Here is a 23301-nt window from a genome sequence, read left to right as displayed (position 1 = left end):
TCGGACAATTATGTTCATAAGGAAAGGAAGTGAACTGGGTGGTATGGAGAGGGAAGGAAAGCCAGGGCTGAGGTGAGTTTCTGCTCTTTAGTCTTGAGAAAGACAGAGCTGAGTCAAAATGAGGACCTGAGAGAGAAGTCTCTGGGCTTTCAACTGTGTAGGGAAGGAGAGCAGAGAGATGAGTAGTGAAGGACTCATCTTCAGTTCTGCCACAGGCTGACAAGCTCTGGCCAGGAGTCACCCTGGGTGGAAACCAACTTGTACATTTCCATGCAATGGAGATTGGGGAAAGCCTTCTTCTTCAAGGGTTCCTATATTTTGGGAATGACCTTCCAAAGTTTGGGGGACTTGTTTAAACCACTACTTTTCAGGTTTCATCTTCAGAGCTGAGTCTAATCCTATCTGATACAGGAAACATCGCAGGGTTGTTCAATAGAAACTTCTATGGTTTGGGTGAGGTTTACCTCTCAAGGGTTCATATGTTGGGGGCTAGAGGCATGGCTCAAGTAGTAGAGCACTTGACTAGCAAGTGCAAGGCCCTGAGTTCAAACTCCACTACCTAAAAAAAAAAAGTTCGTGTGCAGGAAACTTGGTCCCAAATGTGGCGATGTTAGTAAGTGCAGGACCTCTAAGAGGTGGGGCCTCGTGGAAGGTTATTTAAGGCAATGCCCGTGAAGGCACTTCTTGTAGAACTAAGGCTTGTTCTCACAGAGAGCTGTTATAAACAAAGCAAGCTTGGCCTCTCCCCTTGCTCTGGCTCCCTGCCTGGAGATGTGATGTCTTCCTCCCAAAAGTGCTCCCACCATTGTGATGCCATCTACTCTATGGTTCACCAGAGTTCAGCTAAGGCTACAATCTTACCTGGCCCTGTCATCTAGCACCATCAATAAAAGCCACAAAGCCAGGAACATCCTCCTATGGGGTCGTCCATCTATTATCCTCAATAAATAATGTGGACTTTTTTTCTTCTTATGACTTTTTTTTCCTATCCAAGGATTGCCGGGGTCATTGAGTCCTTTTTCCAGTTTTCCATCTAAAGAGATGGAAAGACATCTAAATTTTCCACTTTGAAATTCTTGAAGACCCTGATAGTCTCTCCCTACTTAAAGAGTTCCTTGTCCTGTAGGATTCCCCTGGGATATTGCCTCTAGCAAATTCTAACTGGATTAATCCACAGGGGTTGGAAAGGAGGTGGGGAAGGTTGAAAGGTGCACAAGACCTCTGCTCTCACAGCCCACAACAGGTGTATAAAAAGGATGAGGGTGTATAAAAGGGATCCAGAAATCCCTTGAAAAGACCCAGCTGTGAAATAGACCCCACCTAGAAAAGCAGCACAGCATTGGAGCTTAGAACCACACACTCCCTCAATGTGGTCACTGCCAGGCAGAGTGTTAACAACAATCCAGATAATTACGCATTGGATTTAGTAGAGAATTGAAGACCATGTGAAACCCTCTGATTTCTCTCCCTACATATCCTGATATTCTTTGTGTAGCCCAGCAATAGAACCAGGATTCCTCCTACAAAACAACGTAGGGAAAGATGCTTAAGGAACTGAGATGTCACATCTGTGAGAATATTTATGACCTGTGTGACAGGTAGAAAATGATGGCATGTTTTGAATATTGCATGTCATAGGGGTAAAGCATGACAAACACATGAGATGGCTAAGAAGCAGCAAGAAATGCCAGGATGAGCAAACTTAGTGCTGTTGTTGTGGGAGTTGTTAGCTGAGATACGGGGACTCTTGAGGCAATTAGCAGGAAGCAACATTTTATTGTGCCAGCACAGCCTCAGCAGACTCTTGTCCAAAGGCTGAGCCCAAGAACAAAGGGGTCTCACCTTATATACCCTTGCAAGTAGGTTACAGAAGCAAAAAGCAAGGTCTGATCCGTAGATGGTTGTATTTAATTTTATTGGCTACTTTACCCTAGTGCTATGTGATTTTCCTCTCCCTGGTACCACGTGACCTTCCACACGTTCAGATTTCTCAGATTTTATCTCTCTTGTGTGCCATCCCTACCTCTCTGCTACTTTCTCAGGGCTCAGGCCTAGACTGTTATCTTCTGATCCTCCTCCCTGCTACAATGAGAGATGCAAAGGAAGGCATGTAGCATGGCCCTGAGTTGGGGGCCACCCTGTGAACTAAGGACGGACCAAGACTTGTGCGTTTCCTCAGCAATGGTCTGTTCATTCATTCCTCTTAGGCGTTGTTTCCAAGAGTAGATGCTAACAGACTAGAGAACTGGTAACCTGTGAAAAAGTTGCAATAAATTTCTAAGATTAGGCAACTTCACTTTAAACAAAATTGTATCTATTCCTTGAGGCTGCTGTAACAAATAATCACAAACTTGTTGCTTAAAGCAACAGACCTTTATTCATAGTTCTGGAAGACAAAGGATGAATAGAGGTGTTTATCAGGGCAGAGATACCTTCTGTGGTGAACACATATAAGATTGCTGTTGTATTGATTGATTGTATTGTGTTAAAGTATAGAAAATTGTTGTAATAAGAATTATTAGCTAGTGTGTGTTAGGACTAAGAAACCAAGCCAGAGAATGACAGAATGATATGCAAATGAGCCAACCCTAAGGTGGTTATACCAATAACACCAACTATGAGGTCACCACCAAGCATAAAAACCCGAGCCTCGCTACCATTCATCACTCGCCTCCCGTAATGCTGGAGACCGTGCTGTCGGAGCCCGTCCCGAAGCTCTGACGCAGAGGCAGTCACCACTTGAGAGCACCACCCCTTCTCCCAACAACCAGGTGTCGCCATTGAACCTCGAAACCGGACCTGCAACTAAGGTCAGAGGTAAGGATTTCCTGGAGCTCAGCTGGACTCAAGTGGTAGAGCACTTGTTTAGCAAGTGTGAGGCCTTGAGTTTAATCCCCAGTATCACACACACAAAAAAAATTTTTAAAGACTCTCAAGAGAGGTGCCCCCCCCATGCCAAAGGAGGGGAATATTCCTCTCTGAAGACAAAGGGACACAGAAGAATGTGAGCAGACAACTTTGCTGAGTTTCCCTGCTTATTACTATTAGATCATACTCTTTGTCCTATTCTATTTCTTTGTGACTGTCATGCTTCACAAAGCTTGCATAAAAATACACAGTTTTCAATATTTCTTCAGTTCTTCATTTCTTTTTAGAGTCATACAAAATTTATATGAAATAAATTGGTATATTTTTCTCTTGTTAATCTGTCTTTTGTCATAGGGTCCTAAACTATAAAATGATACCTAGAGGAAAAAGTGTTTCTTCTTCTAGACTGATAATCCAACATAAACTACCACTTTCTAGGTCTTTAACTGAATCCCATTTTTTCATATAAAAAATAGCCACTCTTTTGTCATGTAAAGTAATATTCACAGCTTCTGGGGATTAGGACTGATGTCCCAGCTCTCTGACAGGAGCCCATGGTGTGCAGCTGGCCCAAGCTTATCCAGCGCAGCTGCCTTCCTGGAGTGAGTCTAGAGAAGTGATGTCTGTATCCTTAGGTCTCTTCCAGGTCTAAATATTTGGGAATCCCCCTTGCATTTTATATATTTCCATTAACTATGTCCAGATGCATTCACCCAGGGTTTCTTTAGCTCCTCATCCACAACATGCATTTCAGAATGTGAGCCCAGAAAATGGGCTAGCTGGCACCCTAGAGTAGATGCCCAAGGTCTTGGCTAGAAGTCTGTCTCACAGCAGACTATGCTATCCAGGAAACTCTTCACAGGACTTGGTGAGTTTGTTCTACGACACCTGGCTTTACCTGATGTGAGAAGCTCCATTCTCACCTCAGTGTGTTCTCAGCAAGCACACAAATGACCTTCTCCTGTATTCCCAGAACACACTGACACTTTAAAAAGTTACTATCATTATTATTATTATTATTGGTGATATGCTAGAGGGATTTCCCTGACAACCAAATTGGGGCTTCTGGATTTGTACTTTCCTGCCAAAATCCCATCTTGATGGAGCAGGCCTGAGGAATGGATTCAGGATCTAGTCCCCTTCCATAGTTTAGTTGGCCTCCAGTGTCTGTTGATTGAATCTTCCAGAAAGTTCTCTGTGTGCTAGAGATGGAAATTTCATTCTCTGGCTTTTGTATGCACCAAAGCCGCTCATATTTTCTGTAAGTTTGACCTTGCTCATTGTGAGGTCAGGTGTCCTTTCCTTTGCATCTTTCTTCTTTAGTGGTAGGTTTTAAAGGTGATTTCTTGAGGGCCTCTGGTTCTCGTGGTGGCTTGCAAGGCTGTGGACAGGGGCCATAGTCACTCTGCCTTCTGAGGCCACTCACTCTCCTGCTCGCTGCTGGCATCGCCACTGCTAGCTGCTTAGATTCCATTTCAGCACTGGCAAGATTGAAGTTGAGTGACAGTCTCCCTAACCCCTTTTAATTTTTTGAAACATGGAATCACTGAAATCTAGTTAATTTTGAAACATGGATTCATTGAAATCCAGTTAATTTAAACTTAAGTATAAAAGTTGCCAATCTCTGGATTTAATGGATAGTTTTGACATTAATTTCATAAAAAACTCATCTTTACCAAATACCAGCAACATATCAAATGCTCTCCTACATGTTTGTCAATTCACCTAAAACATGCAGCAGTCAGCACACACCTTGGAGTGACTGAGGTTTATTATCATGCTTCCATGTAGATGATAATCATGAAAAAATTATAAGCAAAGTGGGGATCATCCAAGTGATCAGAACTTAGCACAATTCCACGATATGGTGCTCACATGTGTATTATTTTAAAGGCTGAATTGGCACCAAGTCAGCTAATAATCTTGAGATATGACGAGAGCAATACAAAAATGAGACTTCTGAATTATGTGAAGGTAAAATGACATCCTGGATGAAGACTTCTGAGTCATGTAAGTAGAGAAAGGGGTGGGTGAATTGAATCATCACTGGCACAAGGTAATACGGAGGCTCCATGCTGGAAATTATGCACCTGTGGTACATCTTTAGAGGGACCGATGCAGTCGTGGATGGTTAAAGTTGGCATCACTGCTAATGAAAAATAAGAACAATAATAATGATGACTAGAGTGATGGTCCATTGTGCTCAAAAACCAGTAGACTCCAGCAGGCAAGAGGGAAACAGAAAATAAGTAAATATGTCTATCACTAAGACCAGTTTTTGCAGTCTAGCTTCTATAAAACAAAGGTATTTAGTATATTAAATTACTGCCATTCAGGGTGGAGGAAATGACCCAAACAATATATGCACATATGAATAAATGAATAAAAAAATTTTTTTAAATACAAAAAAATTACTGCTGTTATTCAGAATGTTACTGACTTTCCAGTTTGTGGGTTTCTCCTTTGTAAATTGCTTTTGGCTTTGTGATCACTTATGAGCAGTAAGAAGTAGCTTTATCAAATTTAAAATGTGTACTTTTTGTGGGGAGGGAGGAAACTGGAGTTTGAACTCAGGGCTTCACACTTGCAAAGCAGGCACTCTACTGCTTGAGTCAAACCTCCAATCCATTTTGCTCTGGACATTTTGGAAATGGGGTTCTCAGGAAGTATTTTTTCAGGCTGGCCTGGAACTGAGATCCTCCCGGTCTCAGCCTCCAAAGCAGCTAGAATTACAGACTTGAGCCACTAGCATCCAGTTAACATGCACATTAAGTAAATTGCAGTATTTTATAATGCTATTTAAGTTATCTCTGGGGTCATTTAATCCTTATACTTGTGAAGTAGTCTTTATTATCCCCAGTTTATGGGGGAAAATAGAGTTTAGGAGATGGAGAAATTTATCCCAGTGAGTAAGCAGCAAGCCAGAATAGAATGCAGACTACTAATCCTAATGACCTTCTACTGTCTTCCTAGATGGACAGATGTTTGGACTTGGGTCATTTGTGAAATTATGCATCACCAAAAACCATTTCATTGAAAGACCAATGTGCTCAAGGTAATCAAATGTTCTAGGGGGAGGGGGCGAGACAAATGACAATATCCCAAGTACTATCAGAGAATTACTTTAATATCAGTCTTGAAAAGTATGCTGTGCCGTGTCAAAGCAGAATTAGGCAAAGGCTAGGGCTGGGGTTGGAACAGGAGTGAGGAGCGTGGAAGTGGATATAAAGGGAAGTCCAGTCATTGGCACTGAAAGGTCCCAGACTTTAAAGAGACATGAATGCCAATTCCCACATTTTGTCATTACACACTGTGTACGTGTATCATAAATATGTATAACTATTATGTTAATTTAAAAATAAAGTAAAAACAAAAGTCCGTTTAAAAAACTAGGAAGTAAGCAAATTTAGACTGTTTGTTATACACCAACCATTTTTGAATATATATTTTATAATTTAAAAATTGTGGACAAGCAATTCCAAGGAAGCAGCTGCAGCACAATTGAGGCAGAACCAAAACTTGGGGAAAGTCATTAGGTATTCAGGTGGATTCACTAGTTGGCAAATTTACTTTTGGAGAATTGTACTTTGTCACCAGTAGTGACCTCTGATGGAAGCTTGTGTTGCCTGAGTGCCCTGAGTTCATCCAGGTCCCACTCTAACAGGAATGGTAACCCAGGTGCAGGAGACAGGAAGTCTGCAGGGGAGATCTTTCCCATGGCTCCTCTTTCCGCATTGCCCTTTACTCTCCACAGGTCCACGGGGACCTATTATTTATGAAGGTGTCCTTTAGAACTAGACTGCTCTAGCTCTTGGGAAAACCTACAGACCCAAGGCAATTTAAAAAGCTGGTGATGGCCAGTAGATGAGAGCTTTAGCTATGGTGGGAGGATGAAGCAACACAAAGTAACAGGGTGTTCTTGGAGAGAGGGACTTCTTCTAAAAAATCTTTCCAACATTCTTAGAAGTCCCTCATTCTTCTGACAACTTCTGGAGGTAAGCACTTTTGTGAAGGAACTAAAATCTGAATTGTATGGAAGAATCTGGAGGACCGAAATTGGATTGGGGTTAGGGGTTAGCAACCATAGGAGGAAGAAGAAGCAGGAGATAGAGGAGGAAGTTCTATTGGGTTTGTTGTAGTTAGAAGGTTTTCCAGAGTTTAGGTCAAATGAGATATATTTGGACTCCTTTTTTGTTTCTTTTCTTTTATTAGCTTTCCTAAATTTCAAGCAGCTTTGTCTGATTTGATAGTTTTCCAAAGAAATCAGATAGGCATTTTAAAATTTAGCCAGAAAAGCAAGACATGTTCAAATATATGCTATACAGTGACAATTTTATATTGATGAGGTAAGACATTTAATTAATGAAACTGACAGATAAATGATATATAGAACAAATTCCTTTTTCAGGGAAAAATCACCTTTCATCTCTCAAAGCACCTCCATTTCTAAGAATGCTAAAATACATAACTTAATACCTATCTGTATTCACTTTGCAGGGCTGTTGTAAAAAAGACCAAAAACTGGGTGGTTTAAAGCAACAAAAATGTATTGTCCCACTCTTCTGGAAGTATGAAGCCTAAATCAAAGTGACAGCAAGTTTGGTTCCTTCTGGAGGCCCTGAGACAGAACCAGTTCCATGGCTGTCTTCCAGCTTCTGCTTTGCCACCAATGCTTAGTGTTCCTGGGTTTGGACATATAAAGGTCTGCTCTCTGCCTCCATCTTCACATGCCATTCTCCTCTCTGTGATTGTGTCCAAATTTCATTCTTCTTATAAGGACACCAGTCATTGGATCATGGCTTGCCTTGTTCCAGTATGACCTCACCTTACTTGATTATATCAACAAAGTCCCTATTTCCAAATAAGATCACATTCACAGGTTTGAACTTGAACATACAATTCCACCCACTACACCATTCAATCAAAACCACCAAGAAGCATCAAATCCATTTTCTACATTAGAAACAAAATGTTTTTTGTTGTTAAATAGGATTATCAAAGTCTGGTTTTTAAAAGGCAAATTTTATAATTAATGCAATTACTTTTGTTCCACTACAAAATCCCACTAAAACAAATATAAGGAAACTTTTAAAGGTATAATCCTACAAGGACAAAGAGAATATAAGAAGGAAATGAACAAATGTTTACTTTCTTAGCAGTACAAGAAAGCTGAGTCCAAGAAGAAAAGGAGAAAGTGAAGATGTAAGGTTTATATCCCTATATTTCCAAGGAACTCAAGAATAAGAGGCACTAGATATCTTTGGAAGGAGAGAAGAGATTTGTAGGAAGTATGTGGACAAAGCAATTAGAACCCCAGATCCTTTCCCCAAGACAGCAGATCTGAATAACTAACTAGTCTTCCTCCATCCTGGAAGAACTTGTGATTTTATTTTTCCAATGAAAGTTTCTATACTAAGGATCACCAATAATAATTGTACAAATACACACATTAAGACATCAGGCTTTTTCAGGAAGGTGTGCACCTTCCAGATAGGAAATGGGAAGAATCTGCTCAGTAGATTCTGATTGCTCTGCATCACCAAAGGCCTAAAATTATAGGCATTTAGGATTCCTGAAAGGAATGATGCAACCAGATATTCTACAGCTAAGACAACAGATAAAGTCCCAATATAATGCATAACTTCCAAACCAACATCTTAGTGCTCTCTTTAAATATGAGCAAAAACATTGTCCAGACATTGGACAGAAATCTCCAAGTAAGATAAAGACACCAAAACAAAAGGAGAAAATAAGCTTGAAGAAACAAACACTACAGAAAAGGAAAATCTAATATCACCAGAGAAATACTGCATCTTAAAAAATGAGAATGGGTGCTATAAAAAGGAATTTTCAAAAGAGAGTTCTTGGAAATTAAAAATAAAGTAAGAGAACTGAAACTTCAACAGAAAGCTTAGAAATTAAATCCAAAAACTACAATGATGAAAATAGCAGGGAAAAGATAATAAAATTAGAGAATCATCTAGGAGAAAAAAATAACAAGAAAATGTTTTCATAATTGAAGGCTATTCAATTTTAAAAAGGTTCATGAGGATGGGGATGGGGAGATGATGACAAATTTCATACAAAGCATTAAGAATCAGAATGACATCAGACTTGCCAATGGTCACGTTGGAATCTGGAAGACATGAAGCAACACCTTCAAAACTCTAAGGAAATGTAAGTTACATCTAGACTTTTATACCCAGCCAAGCTACCAATTAAATGTCAAAAGCATAAAAAAAATTTTGAAATTCAGAGTCTCAAAAACTGTCACCTCCTACCCAGGATTATCTTGTCCAAACAAGAGAACAAACCAAGAGCAAGTTAGACACAGGAAATAACGAGATTTATTCAACACAAGAAAGGGAGGGCTAAGGAAATCCTCAGGTTAATGTCAGAGAAAAGCTCCAGGCCAAGAAGCATGCAGTATGGAGAACATTCAACCCAGATTGGAGCAGCGCAGAAAGTTCCAAGGGCAATCTCTTCAAAAAAGGGAAAAAACATGGTGGAATACCTAATGTGCTTAAACATGATGAAAGGAGATTTACACAACAAGAGGAGAAGTTTGATGTGAGCTAGTGATGGGAGCCAAATAAAAGTATTCTTAATGCAGCAAAAATAAAATATTGTGTGTGGCAAGAAAAGTAATCACAGTCTATTGTATGATGCAGCTATTAATGGTATTTACAAAATAATACAAACAATGAGCATTGGTCTAACCGAGCTATACTCCAACTATACTGGGAGTAGAGTTGGTGGGGGCGAAATTAGGTCTATGTGGGTAATCAAGAGATCAGGACTTAGGCTGAAACAATGAGAAAAAGTAAGATTTTGGTTTTGGTAGTACTAGGGTTTGAACTCTGGGTCTCATGCTTGCTAGGCAGGTGCTCTATCACTTGAGCCATACCTCTAGCCCAAGAGTAATATTTTAGTATTACTTAGAGACCAGAAATCAATTCCAAAAGAATTAGTGTAAAGAGTAATTACCTCTGGGAACTGAAAATGGGAAGTATAATGGGTTTGTTGGTTTTCATAGCAAACCTAAACTTTGTGCACATATAACTTTTCAAATTATATATTTTTAAGATTTTAATATAATTGGATCAAGGTACTTTCTTGCTCAAAATGCTTCCAAAACCTTTCTCTTTGCTGTTAGGATTGAGTCCAAGATCCTTAACATAGCCCATGTGATCCATGTGATCCAGCCCCACTTCCTCTCCTGTCCTGCCTCCCTTTCTCACTGCTACTACTGATGCTCCAATCACAATCGTATTTTGAAAGTATCACTCTTCCTGCCTCAAGGCCTTCACACATACCATTTCTTATGCTAACAACCGCTCCACACCAAGTCTGACCTTGTGAATTCCAAGCATTCTTTGGTTTTTTAGGACAAATGTCAAAATCTCATGGAAATCTTAGCTGACTCTTAGATCAGGTTACATTGCCAGTTTTACTTTCCCATATTACCTGACTTTTCTTTTGTAGTATTTATATCAATTACAATCAATTAATTGTAGGAATCAGTTTGTTACCTGTTTCTTCTTCCATTGTGCTGCTCAGTATAGTAGCCACTGGCTACATCAGGCTATGTAAATGGAAATTAACACTAAATAAAATGAAAAAGTTCAGTTTCTCAGCCATACCTACTGTACTGGACAGGGAGGGAAGACAGGGAACATTCCATCATCACAGAAAGTTTGGAAAGCTCTGCTCTAAACTCCACTTGGTTCATCATAAACCTATTATAACAAGTGTCTTGGACTATGTCTAGCATGTTGAAAGTGCTCCCTCAGTAGCAAAATCCATTAATTGAAGATCAAAAAAAAAAGTAAGGCCACTGTGCTAAGACTGTTGTATTTGGTCTATGTCTATCTCTTGATCCCTTTAATAATGTCTATTTCTATATCATCCAAAAGTAAAACTCGCACCAAAGAAAATCAAAACTTAGGTAACAAAATAAATATGACAATGCTAAGCATAATGAGACACACCTGTAATTCCAGTACTCAGCAAGAAGATAGTGACTTTGAGACCTGCCTGAGCTACATAACAAGATCCTATCTCAAAAAAAATGAAAAGGAGGAAGGGAATGGGGCTGGGGATGTAGCTCAGTGGAAGAGCATTTGCCCAACACACAAAAGGCCTTGCATTTGATCCCCAGCACCACACACACACATGCATCAAACATTTTTTAAGTAAATAAACAAAGCATCATTTTGGGGCATAATCGTGGACTTAAATGACTCATGAAGGCCAAAGGATTACATTTCACCCCAGTCATTAGAATTAGAGGTTTAATTTGTCTTATGAACCAATCATGAAAATTAACCTGGCAGATGTGTATTTTCAGAGTCCATTTAGATTCAAAGCATCCTAATGTGTCCTTGTGCCAAGCTAAGTCATTTTGCACAATGTGTATTAGGAATCTAGTTTAAATGCTGCATTTAGCATAACACACAAAGAAAGAAATTAAGTAGGAACCATTTTCTTTTAAGAGGATGATTACTAGGCTTTCAAAGAGGCACAAGTACCTCATTAATCGTTAATGTGTTCATTGGGTTTCAACATTCAAAAACCCAGGGATGCATTCAAATATATTTATTTAAGCATCTTTTAAGTAAAATAAAAATCAAATCAGTTCTTTCACGACAACTGGAAAATCACTATGTCCCTCTCTCAAACATTGCTGGCCATGGGAAAATCCTCTTACTGGTGCCCTGTCTACTCCAAAACAGACTATCTGCCCTCAGGTTCCCCACCCCCACCATCCACCCATCTTCTCCTTTTTATGCTCTGATTCAAGGAGGTCCCTGGAAACAGACATTCCTGAGGCCACGGAAGAGCAATCTGAGGAAGCAAAGCTCTTTGCTGCTCTCTTTGTCAAGGGTGAATATCTAGCCTCCCTCATTTTCATCTGTCCCCCTTCTCTCTTCTTTCAGTCTGTGTAACAAAACAACCAAAGGGCAGGCCTGTAACATTTCAAGAGCAAAGGCTGAGAGCAAGTGCACTCTAAGAGTCAAGCAAGACATTGAGTGGCAGAAGCTTAAATTGTGAGTCTTTAAAGGACATTGGACAAAGATGACCTCCTCTCCCCGAGACATGTCTTCATCATGCACTGATAATGTGTGGTCATTTCAGGGGAAGCAGACAGTGAAGAACCTTCTGGAGTCATAGTTAGACAGAGGACAACTGAAAGAAGGTAAATTCAAATGCTAGATGCAAAGCAGTACATTGAGAGGGAAACTGGGGAACACAGTCACAGTCTGTGATGGCTAGCACCAACCAAATACCTGCTAAGCACTCCACATACGTTACACCATTCTGAGAGGAGGGAGTTTTAAGAAAACTATGGCACAAAGAATTGAGAGCCTTACCCATGTTGTGGCCTCATCTGTGAAGTGGGCATGAGCTGACCACATAGAGTAACCATAAGTATTGATTTGATTTTGTTATGGGGTTAGAACACTGGTGGGCTGGAAATAAATAAAATATACAAGTAATTATATATACAAGTAATTATAAATAAAATATACAAGTATTTGTTGCATAAAACAAATCCATTTCCATGTTATAGATAAGAAAATGCAAACACTCTGTTGATGACAAGCTGTGGGACTTCAGGCAGGGTCCTGGAGCTCTGTGGTCATGATCCCTTCCTTAAAACTTCAGGTGGAAGTCAATGGTTACTTAGATCCTGTCAGCTCCCCACTCTGATGAGCATGGTTTCTTTACAGCTTGTCTGTCACATTGCTCCCCCTCTGCTCATAACCTTACATCCTTTGTGACCCAAACCAACTTAACAGGCAGGGGAAAAGAACAGAAGCATTCCTGGTTGTCTTCTGAGGGTGCCGTGCTGTCCAGGGACGCTTAATGTTCAGCTGGGCATGTTCACACACCAATGGCTCCCCTGTGGGAAACACAATCAGCTTCAGATCTTGGTGAAAGTGATGATGTAGCTCACAGGAAAGCAAAAGGAAGGGTTTCTGTTGATACCATGGAACAGCCTAGCTATGGAGCCATGCAGACTATGGCTAGATAGCTAGGCTTCCACACACTCAGCTAGGTAAACAGCCACACAATCTACCATCCATGCAAGCACACAACTAAATGTCCCTGCAGCCATGCCTGAAATCCCACAGTTTTGTTGCCAAGCAACAGGCCATCATGTTCTTCAGATGCAGGATGGATAACAAATAAGTGAGTGCCTACTTTTCTAATCTCAAAGAACATTAACGGAGCATCTATTGTATGCAAGCTTTCAGAAGGGAAATACAATGGACACAACAGTTTCTGTGCCCAAGAAACTCTCCTTCCTGTGGAAGATCAGCCCTGCACACATGTGCACAAAGCTCGCCACATAGCAGTGTAAATAATAATTAAAAGAAAAAATGTATAACAGGGATGGGGACAAACCGAGATTAGTTCCATCAGGTGGTGGGGAGGCCCTGGGGAGATTCTGCAGAGGAGGTAGATTCTGGTGAGACTTGTACATGAGTGAGTGTGAGGACAAAATGTTCAATCTGAGCAAACTGCAAGACTAAAGAGATAGAGAAAGGAAACAGGGAGGGCTTCGGTGTGTGGAACCAGTAGGAACAGAAGGCATCTAGACAGGTGCATGTATGTGGAAGGTGTGAAAGAAATCCAACCCCTAAAAATCTGTACAATTAAGAGACCTACTGTGTTTCATGTTTTGCCCATGAAAATGGCTAAAATCGCAACAGGGCCTGTGATGGGTAATCCTGATTGTCAACGTGATTGGATTGAGAAGTGCCTAGAAGACTGATAAAGCTCACCCCTGGGTGTGTCTGTGACACTGTTTCCAGAGATGACGAGCTCATGAGGGCTCTGACCTAATCAATGGTTTAATCCATCGAGGGATTTAAAATCTGTATCGAATATTGGGAGGTGGGGGAACTGGGAAGATGGGACCTACTTGGAGGAAGTGGGTCATGGGGGACGTGATGTGAAAGGTTATATCTTGACCCTGACTCTTTTTCCTGTAACACAAATGCAAGAATCCACCTATACCCATCTGCCACCACGTGGTGGTGGGTGGGAGCAGGGAGGGTTAGGGAACTGGTACAAATATGCTAAACTTCAGGTGGTTTGCTGTGTCATAGTAATAAAGTCCTTTGTTCTTGATCCAGGAGTTTCATGTCTCACCAGTATCCACAAAACTGAGCAGCTAACTTGTAGGATAAAATCTAAGATCCCTAGCGGTTCTCAGAACTATCATGCTTTCATAGACCCTCACCATGTCTAGGTCCCCTTCTTTTGAGTCTGGGCAGGCTTGTGACTCAGCTGCAACCAAAACAGGAGAAGGGAGGCTCCATGATCTCTAAGTCTAAGGTCATAAAAGGCAACATGGCTTCCACCTTGTTAGCTGGGACAGGGCCTAGAGCTCTGAGAAGTTATGTAAACAGGCTGACTGCCCTCAGGCCACTGCTGTGAGGAGAGCAAAGTAGCCCATGCAGAAAGACCATACGGAGAAGCCCAGGCTCTGTGCAGAGCAAGATGACTAGCCAGCTCCAGATGCTCATCTGATGGCAAAACCCCAGCAATTTCATTTACCAAATAACCTTAACACTTTTCAAAATATCTCAGTCATCCTCAGAAGATGAAGATTTGCAACTAGTAAATATGGTGAAAAGAACAGGCCTAGAAATAAGAACAGATTGCATACAGGGGAAAAAGGCAATTTACCCATAATCATATGAAAAAACATCAACCTCACTCACAGAGACGCGCACTACAATTTCTCTTCCATTAATGTGACAAAAATCCCTAAGTTTGACAATATATGTTCTCTGTCGGTAAAGCTATAGGGAAACAGGCAGGCCTTCTCACATACTGCTGACGGGGTTACACAATGTACAAGGTCTGTAGAGAGGAATCTGGCAAGCTAGCAAATGCATTTGCATTCAGCCTTTGGTCCAGCCATCCCACTTGTAAGAATCTTTCTAAATACACACTGGCAAAGATGAAAAGACACACGGACAAGGGCATTTGTTATAGCAAAAGACTGGAAACAATCCCACGACCGTCAGTAGGCAATTGATTTAATAAACTAGGACAGAGTCACACAACTGAGCACTGTGCAGTTATAACAAAAAGAATAAGAACTCGTCTCTATAGTGCTTTGAAGTGATCTCTGGCTTACACTGCTAAGTGAAAGGGCCAACGTAACAGAACAGTGGGTATAGGATGCTATGGTTACAGTATGCTACCTTTTATCTTAAGGGAGAGCATATGAATTGTGTGTGTGTGTGTGTGTGTGTGTGTGTGTGTGTGTGTTACTTATTTAAAAAAAAAAAGTAACACATGCCTGTAATCCCAGCACCCGGGAAGCAGAGGTAGGAAAATCAGTAGGTTAAGGCCAGCCTGTGCTACTTAGCAAGTTCAAAACCAACTCAGGCTACATAGTGAGACCCTGTCTCAAAATAACAACAACATACACACAAAGATGAGACGAAATTTGCCATAGAGACACACAGAAGCTGGGTGATGGGCACACAGAGGTTCATTATGCTCTTCTTCAACTTTATATATCCAATATATAAGTTTGAACTGTGTTTATAGTTTTAAAGCTTTCTATAAGTTGAAATGCTGTGTAAAAATGCCCAAGGCTGTGATGAAGGGATCCAGTATTGCTTTGAGTAACTGCATCCACGTGATGTGTGCTGTCCAATTGAAGCTGCCACCTGCAGAGAGGGATGCCAAGCAGGAGTGCACACACGTTCAAATCACTCCCTCATGTAACGTTGTGCTGCATTTCCCACTCATTTTTTTGCATATGGCTTTGGGATTTGGGAGTCCCGAGAACAGTCTGTTTGAGTTTTGAACTTACCCGCAAAAGAAAAAAAAAAAATAGGTGTAAAGAGCATGGTATACTCCTTCTGGGTCCTTTCGTTAGCATTTTTAGGAGCTTCTATTTAAATGATGCCTTTTCTAGGAAGTGTTTTCTGAACCCTTACGTAATGGCTGGCATCCCTGCCCTTGCCTCTGCAAAGGAACCCGATTCAGAAAAGTAAACATCATAACAGAACCCCATTCATCAGTTGCCCAGAATCAGAACCAACCAAACGTGCAACGACTTTCTAAAACCCCTCAACCCTGGCATTATAGCCTGTGGTAGTCATGGACAGTGAAGGGGGATGATAACTTCCCATACTTGCAAGAAGCAGTGTTCTACACTGTAGAACGAGGGCTATGTGAATCAGGGTCATCTGGGAAAACAACTAGGGCCACGGCAGCTGCTCTCAAAACTCTGAATCAACAGTGACTGAAAGGACACAAGGGTCCCAACATTCCTGATAACCTAAGGCAGGGAAAGCTCGTTCAAGAGCCAGGAAGATGAATGAAATTAATGTTTAGATGCCCCCCTGCCTTACTGGGTAGTGGCGTGGCATTCTCCCCAAATCAAGAGCATGACCTGCATAATCAAACCTTAATGTCTTAATGTTATCAGAGGTAAGTTAATAGTCTTCAAAACTGCCTTCCAGGTGAGAAATAAGTTCATCCCATTTATTCATTGCCCAGCACTGAGTATTTGGTAAGTGCAAAGCTACTGAGAAGTGTGTTTGAGGGCTGGAACTAGTAACCACAAACCCTAAGCTCTTTTCTGTCTTCCCCACTGCCTTCAGCTTTAAAGACAGTGACTGTGAAATCTAGTTGTGCCTCCGAATCACCTAGGACAAGAGTGGGCGTTGGAACACAGACACACTCATCCGGGTATGTGTCATCTATGGCTGTGCTGGCACTACAAGCAGCAAAGTTGAAGAGCTGCAAAAGAAATGATGAAGCCCACAAAGCCTAAAATGGTCTTTCCAGGGAAGGTTTGCCAGACTCCATCTAGTGCCTCAGGTCTCTATGAGTGGAGCATGGGCCAGGAGCAGTGTCACTTGGGAACTTGTTAGAAATGCAAAATTTCTGGCAACCTCAGACCTAAGAAATTCATCTTTACACTGGCCTAGATTACTTGTTTAACATGCAGGCTTCTGGTGCCACCCCACCCTACCAATCAGAAGCCCCAGGGGTGGAGACCTTTGTTTTAGGTTCCTCCAGTGATCTCAAGGGGGAGCCACTGGGGAAGTAGAAAGGTGGCTATGCTGGCTATGGTCCTGCCTGTAGAGGGCACTGTAACACCCCAGGTCTCTCTGCAGGTTGCAGTGCCAGATTCTCCAGCTAAGGGATGGAGTTCATTGAATAGCTCTCTAGGAAGCTCTCTCTGTGGAAGGAAGGGGCCCCACCCAAGGTCTTGTTCTTTTGCTAAAGTTGGCCTACATACAATGCCTGGGTCACAAAGGGTCAAATGACCCAGGCTTCTCATCTCAATTGCAGAAAGGTCATCCTAGCTCCTCAAAGGATCAGCTGAGATCCCTGTTGCAGCAGCCATTCAAGTTCTCCCTTGGCCCCCCGCCATGTCCCTTGCTCCTCCCCAATCATGGGTGGTGTTCCTAGTCCTCTCCCCAGTAAGAGTACACTGCAAATTCTGTTAACTAGCTCTGAGAGTACACAGTATAGTAGCAGAGATAAGTCACAGCTGAAAAGAAGAAAATTCAAAACAGACTTGTGCTAGAAAGGGACATATGACCAAACTGGGAGGGGAGGAACAATAGATCTTTGGGGAAGGAAAAGATGCTTCAAAAAGCAGTCGCCCAGACAGACTGAGTGGGGAGGATATGCAGAGAGCTAGTGGAGAGGAAGCCTTAAATGGAAGACCAGACATTAACATTCAGTGGGAAGTAAGAACCATGACAGGGTTGGAGCAAAATAGCACAACAGTGACTGCAACTGTACTCCAGGATATTCACCTGTGAAAGGGATTGGAGTGGGAGAGACTATGGGTGGCAGGGACCAGTCCAAAAGCTGTAGCAAATGTCTAGGTAAAAGGCAATGAGGAGCAGAGCTAGCCGTGGACCAAGGAGCTGGCACAGAGGAAAGGCCACAGGGCTCAAAATGAGACAGACCTACTCCGCCCACCACTTACATCTGCATGCACTTAGAAGAGCCACCTCACCTCTGTGACTCTCCCATATGTAAGACGAACCTAACACAGTTAGGTGATGACTATGCAATGCCTGGCACACCCTGGGCACCTGATGAATGGAAGCTATGCTCCTAAGGCAGGTGGCATCCATGTGTGTTTGCACACACACCACTTATCAGTTCAGTGGGCAAGTTTGAGGCAGGCTGGTACAAAGACTATTCTTAGAAAGTGATTCTTGGAGGTAATAATTGAATGAGGCCTTGGTTTCAAACATGCTTGTTGTTCATTGAGGTGCTTAAACTTGCATCCTTCTTCTTATCAAGGGTGCACAGGTGACTGCAGCGTCATTATAACGAATGCCATGTCCCTGTTGTTATGGCAACCATTTTCCCAAGCAGCCCTGTTTTTTCTACAAAGCCTTTTGGTTTCCACATGTGCTGAAGTCCACAAGCCCTAGAGACAGCAGCAGAATGATTTTTTTTTTTTTAACTTCCACAGGAAATGCTGTCAATCCTTTAAATTTGCTTACTGGCTGTCTGGAGAGTCTCCCATAGAAGTCCCCAGCCAAAATATCAACAGGACCCTGCACAGGGAACCTCCACAAATGTTCCCACTAACTGGACACTGGTGCCACAGAATATCAGCTCGCTCTCTCTCTCTCTCTCTCTCTCTCTCTCTCTCTTGCTGGTATTAACCTTGCAGGAAAATGAATCTGAAAACAAAGGAATGCCTACCATCCATTTCATGTTCACAGTACAGAGTACAGAGTCCACGGCCAAAAGGCCATTCTTTAAGCTTTAAGGTTAGAATATCATTGCGGTATTTTAAAAATTACTTCACATGAAGCTTTTCAGCAAATGCTCATCTAATGTACTCAACACATGAAAATATTAAAAACAGGTTATTAGTGTAGCAAAATCTTAATACTGGCAATCATGTCATGTTAGTTGCTGGCAGACCTTCTCTCTCTCCTCACCTACCTACTTCCTTTCCTCCTTCCCCCTTGCTGCTAATCATCCCTCCTCTGTGGCCACAGCTGTGGCCACAGCCACCCTGCAGACAGTTCACCCCATATCTGCTCTCCCCCTTTCTTCTTTGCCAAAAGGGCCCTAGTACTTTCCGTGTGGCATGTGCTCAGCTTGATTTCTTAGACTTCTTTACAGTCAGGAACACCTATGTCACACAGTTCTGGCCAATGAGACGCAAGCACAGCTCATTGGGTGCTGGAAAGGCTATTGTTCTACAGATCAAGAACAGACTCAGAATGCTTTTTGCTGTCCTCTGTCTTCCTATCTAAAATATGACAGTGCAGCATCTGGCAGCATGAGGATGGGATCCATGTGCTAAGGATAGTTGAGCAATGAGTTCAAAGGAGCCCAGGTCCATGAGAGCCACCATGAGCAGGTGCAGCTGCCACCTCCAGACTTCTGGTGCAAACTCCCTATTTGCTAAACTCGCCTTCTGTTTACACAAACACTATCTCCAACTGAAACAAAAAGTGAGACAGGTTCTCTCATTCGACATATATCTACTTTGTTGGACACTGTGCTGAGCATTTGGACTCTGACAATGAATGAGTCAGTCAAGCCCTTGACCTCATGGATTGAGAGAGTCAAGAAGCAAATAATAAGTGAACAAGACAACTACTGTGGTGTTAAGAAGGACATAACCAGACAGTTACAAGGAAAGGCTGGTGTCCCTGAGGTGGTAACCTGGGTACTGAGAGCTGAAAAGAGAGAATGGGGTTAATGATGTAAAGCAGTGTCACATGCAGGGAGGAGGCACATCCCAGCAAGTCCCAAGGCTTGGTAACTGGAAAGGGCTCTGGGTATTCAAAGAACAGAGAGGAATCCAATGTGGCTGGAAAACTCTTGAGTGAAAGAGAGAACAGGGTAAGCAACACTGGAGAAGCAGCAGGGAATGAGTCAAGCAAGCCCCTAGAGAACAAGAAAGAGGGAGGTATTTTTATTCTCCATATAGTACAAAGGGAAGCTATCAGAAGGTATTAAACAAGAGAGTGACAGTTCTTAATACACATGTTTAGAAGACTGTTCTCCCTAGGACACGAAGAATGGATTCTCAAAGACAAGAATACGAGCAGGCTACAGCAGGAGTCAAACGGGAAGATGATGGTGGCTTAGACTGGAGGAGAATCTTTGGAGATGCAGAGGAGACCTTCATCCAAATGGAGCCACCTATGTGGTGTCCCCATATGTCCACAACAAGGAACAACCTCGTCTGCACATTTAAAATCCTTTTCTTCTACTTAGATAGGAGGACAGGATGGTGTGTTTAAAACTCCCAGGTGGTATGGGAGAATTCACAGAAGTCTTATTTTGGTTCAGAGGGACAGAATAGAATAGCATTGGGGCTACAAAATGGCATCTGACACAGTGCATTAATAAGGAATTAATGGAACTTCTGAAAGATGGTGAAACTCCTGAGATTCAGGGCATGGATTGCTATGAGACCCAGTCACTAACACTCATGTCCTTCCTTGGCAGTGCCAGGCAGCTCAGACACAGGGGTGTAGAGAGCAGAGAAGAAGGGTGACCCAAGGCTCAAGATGGGGACAACAAGCCTAGTCAAGTCTGGGAAAGTGAATCCTGGCTTCCAGGATGGGCAGCAACTGAGACTCTTGGCCACTCGTGTTTATGAATACGTTCCTTCTTCAATGATTCCCATCCTACCATGTGGAAATGAAACCCACAATAGCTAAGAAACCTGCTCAAGGTCACACAGCTGTTAACTGTGGTTAGTTATATTCCTTAATTACAAAATTATACTGTCTCCAAGCAAAGAAGCAAGGAAGTTGCTGGATAATGAGAGCGGAGAGATCTGGGGACTCAAGGCTGTGATGCCAGAAAGAGCTAGCTCCTTGGTGAAGGAGGAAGTGTGGGGCATTTAAACAGAGGCCAGACCTGGCTGTGTGGTCCCAGGAGTGGCTGCATCAAAGTGCAGAGCAGTGGCTTTGGGAAAATCAAGAAGCTCTGGTTGGGCTTCCCAAAAGGCATCTGGCTGGTGGCACCGACTCAGCTTGCCCTAACTGTCCACTAAAATGCCTCAGAAGACATTTTAGAAAAGAAAAGAAAAACACATTTAGAAAAGAAAAACCAAGAGTCACAATATCATCAGTAATGAAGGCTAACAGGAAACCCAACCCCAGAATCTGGGAGAAATTTGGACATTTGTAAAGCAGATAGGGCTAGACTAAGGACAACCTACTCAGCTTTCTGGCTTTACTTCATTACACAAAACAGCTACCTATACCATTCCAGCCCTATCCCAGTGGACACAGAGTCACTGAGAGCATATGGAGTAGCACCACCAGAGTACTGGGTAGCTACCTGGCTGACACCATGGCATTTGAGCCCCAGACAGGGAGTTGGTCCCTACATCCACACCCACCACACTCACCCCCCACACACACACACACAGATACCAGATATAAAGAGACTACTTGACCCAGAAAACAGCTGGGAAGAATATAAAACAGCATGCTCAGCCTGAGCTTACTGCAGGGGGTGGAGGGGACATAGGAGGTATTACATACACACAGTATGTATTTGTCACAATGTGTGTTCACCTTATATGTGATTTACCCAAATACATCTGCGTTTGCTCAATGTTGGAAGAAAACAAAAAGAAAAGGTTGGGGGTGTAGCTCGGTGGTAAAACATTTGTCTAGTAAGTGCAAGGCCTTGGGTTCACTCTCCAGTACTTGAGAAGAAGGAGAAGGAGAAGGAGAGAAGGGAATGAGTGGGGAGGGAACAGGTAGGGAGGGGAGGGGAGGGAAGGGAAGGGAAGGGAGAAAGAAAGAAAGAAAAGTTCCTACACTTATCCAGAATCTTTTCTCTCCCCTTGATTTCCTCTATTCAAGCTAGACTTTGGCTCCCAATATCTCCCAATATTTTCTTAAACACAAAGAGAAACAAAATTATTTTCCCAGGCCTTTGAGTTTCCAAGCAATTGGAGAGATTTTTGCTCATATCCCCTTGAGCTTCAAACATCACCTCCGTGTAAGATGTAGCATGCATGTCTACACCCAGGGGCAGACAGGAAGGGTGGGGCCTAATTATCTATAAAAAATGTTTTTTTCTGCATGCTTTTCTATACTTTCTGAATTTTTATAGGAATGTGTATTGCATTAAAAATCAGAAGAAAAAATTATTCCTCCCAAAGATGGTTCATCTTTCACAGGCCCAGAAGGTGACTGGGACCCCAGATGGTTCTCAACACACCCCCTGCAACCCTGCTTTGTGACATGGACACAGGACACCAAGCAGAGAGAGGGGTGGCATGAGTGCCCTAGGGCTTCAGGACCTATGTGCTTGGCCATGTAAATGCTGGCAGGAGGCTACCACACTACATGGTTAATATTGTCAAAAAAAAACCCGGGCAGATGGGGTGGAAGAAAACTCTAGACCCATGCTGAGCAGTCATGGACAGTGGACACTGCCCCAGATTTAAAAACAAGAGACCTAGGCTTTCCAATTTCTTAGTCGGTGACTTTGCTCAATCTCTTAATCTCACTGAACCTCAGTTTCTTCATCCAGAAAATAGTGATAACAATGGTTTATGAGGTCATATTAGAGAGTAATGTGAACTAATGTCCAAAAGAAAAGCGTCACATAGGGTAGATGCTCAATAAATGCTATTTGAATCTAAACATCAAAGAAATAGGTCCAATCTCAGGAGGAAGTGTGAGGAGGTAACAATGGACATCCTCTCAGATTATTTCCAAATATTCATAGTATCTGTGTTCACAGACACATTTAAATGAGCCTGCAAAGGCTGCTGTAACAAAGTACCACAAGCTTCACAAAATCTGGTCCTGTCTTGAAAATTTGAGGTCCAAAATCAAGATGGATTGGCTCCTTCTTAGTGCTGAGACTCTGTCCCATGCCTTTCTTCTAACTTCCAGTGGTTGGCTGCAAACTTTGGTGCTCCTTAGCTTATAGAAGTATCACCCATCTCAGCCTTCATTTCCCTCCCCCGTGTATTAGTCTACAGATTTCCCTTTTGTATAAAAACACTGGTCATATTGAATTAGGACCTGCCTAATTTTAGGTACAGGGAGCTGGGACTTCAAAACATATGAACTGAGGGTAGGGCAACAAGTTAGCCCACAACAACATTCTACAAAAGCTTCATCCCCACAGAAATGGAGGTGATAGGGTGTGGGGCCAAGGAGAACAGAGCACGGGAAGAACTGTGGGCTCTTGGAAGCTGAGCTAGGAGGGGCAAGGTCACAGTTTGCGTTAGAGGCATAAGGTATACCTGTCAAGTCCACACTACAGACAGAAGCCAAGATGGCACTTAGACTGGCCAGAGAAGCTCTGTGAGAGTCCTGGCAAGGATCATATTTGCTGCAGAAGCTACATGGTCTGCTGGAAGCAGCAAGAGGCCATGGGCCAGCCTCAGAAAGACACCAGGCCTCATTG

At 42.4% G+C, this 23301-nt stretch overlaps 1 protein-coding gene and 1 long non-coding RNA gene across 7 annotated transcripts in view; one reads left to right on the top strand and one right to left on the bottom strand.

Moving 5' to 3' along the window:
• Baalc (BAALC binder of MAP3K1 and KLF4) overlaps positions 1-23301 on the bottom strand; it is a 67087-nt gene that overhangs the window by 38075 nt on the left and 5711 nt on the right. The window contains exon 3 of one of the 6 annotated variants that reach the window (XM_074068971.1): positions 9614-12775. The exons of the other annotated variants lie outside the window; for them this stretch is intronic. The gene's annotated coding sequence lies outside the window, so the exon portion shown is untranslated. Of the gene's footprint in view, positions 1-9613; positions 12776-23301 lie in introns of those variants that run through there. 6 annotated transcript variants of the gene reach the window in all.
• Positions 2683-8827, top strand: LOC141421708 (uncharacterized). The gene is made up of 4 exons (XR_012446383.1): positions 2683-2817; positions 4762-4878; positions 5842-5923; positions 7366-8827. It is a non-coding gene; the product is annotated as an uncharacterized lncRNA (long non-coding RNA).

This window comes from Castor canadensis, chromosome 3 (genome assembly GCF_047511655.1).
Source record: "Castor canadensis chromosome 3, mCasCan1.hap1v2, whole genome shotgun sequence".
Lineage (NCBI taxonomy): Eukaryota > Metazoa > Chordata > Mammalia > Rodentia > Castoridae > Castor > Castor canadensis.
This window is presented reverse-complemented; position numbering and strand designations above follow the sequence as displayed.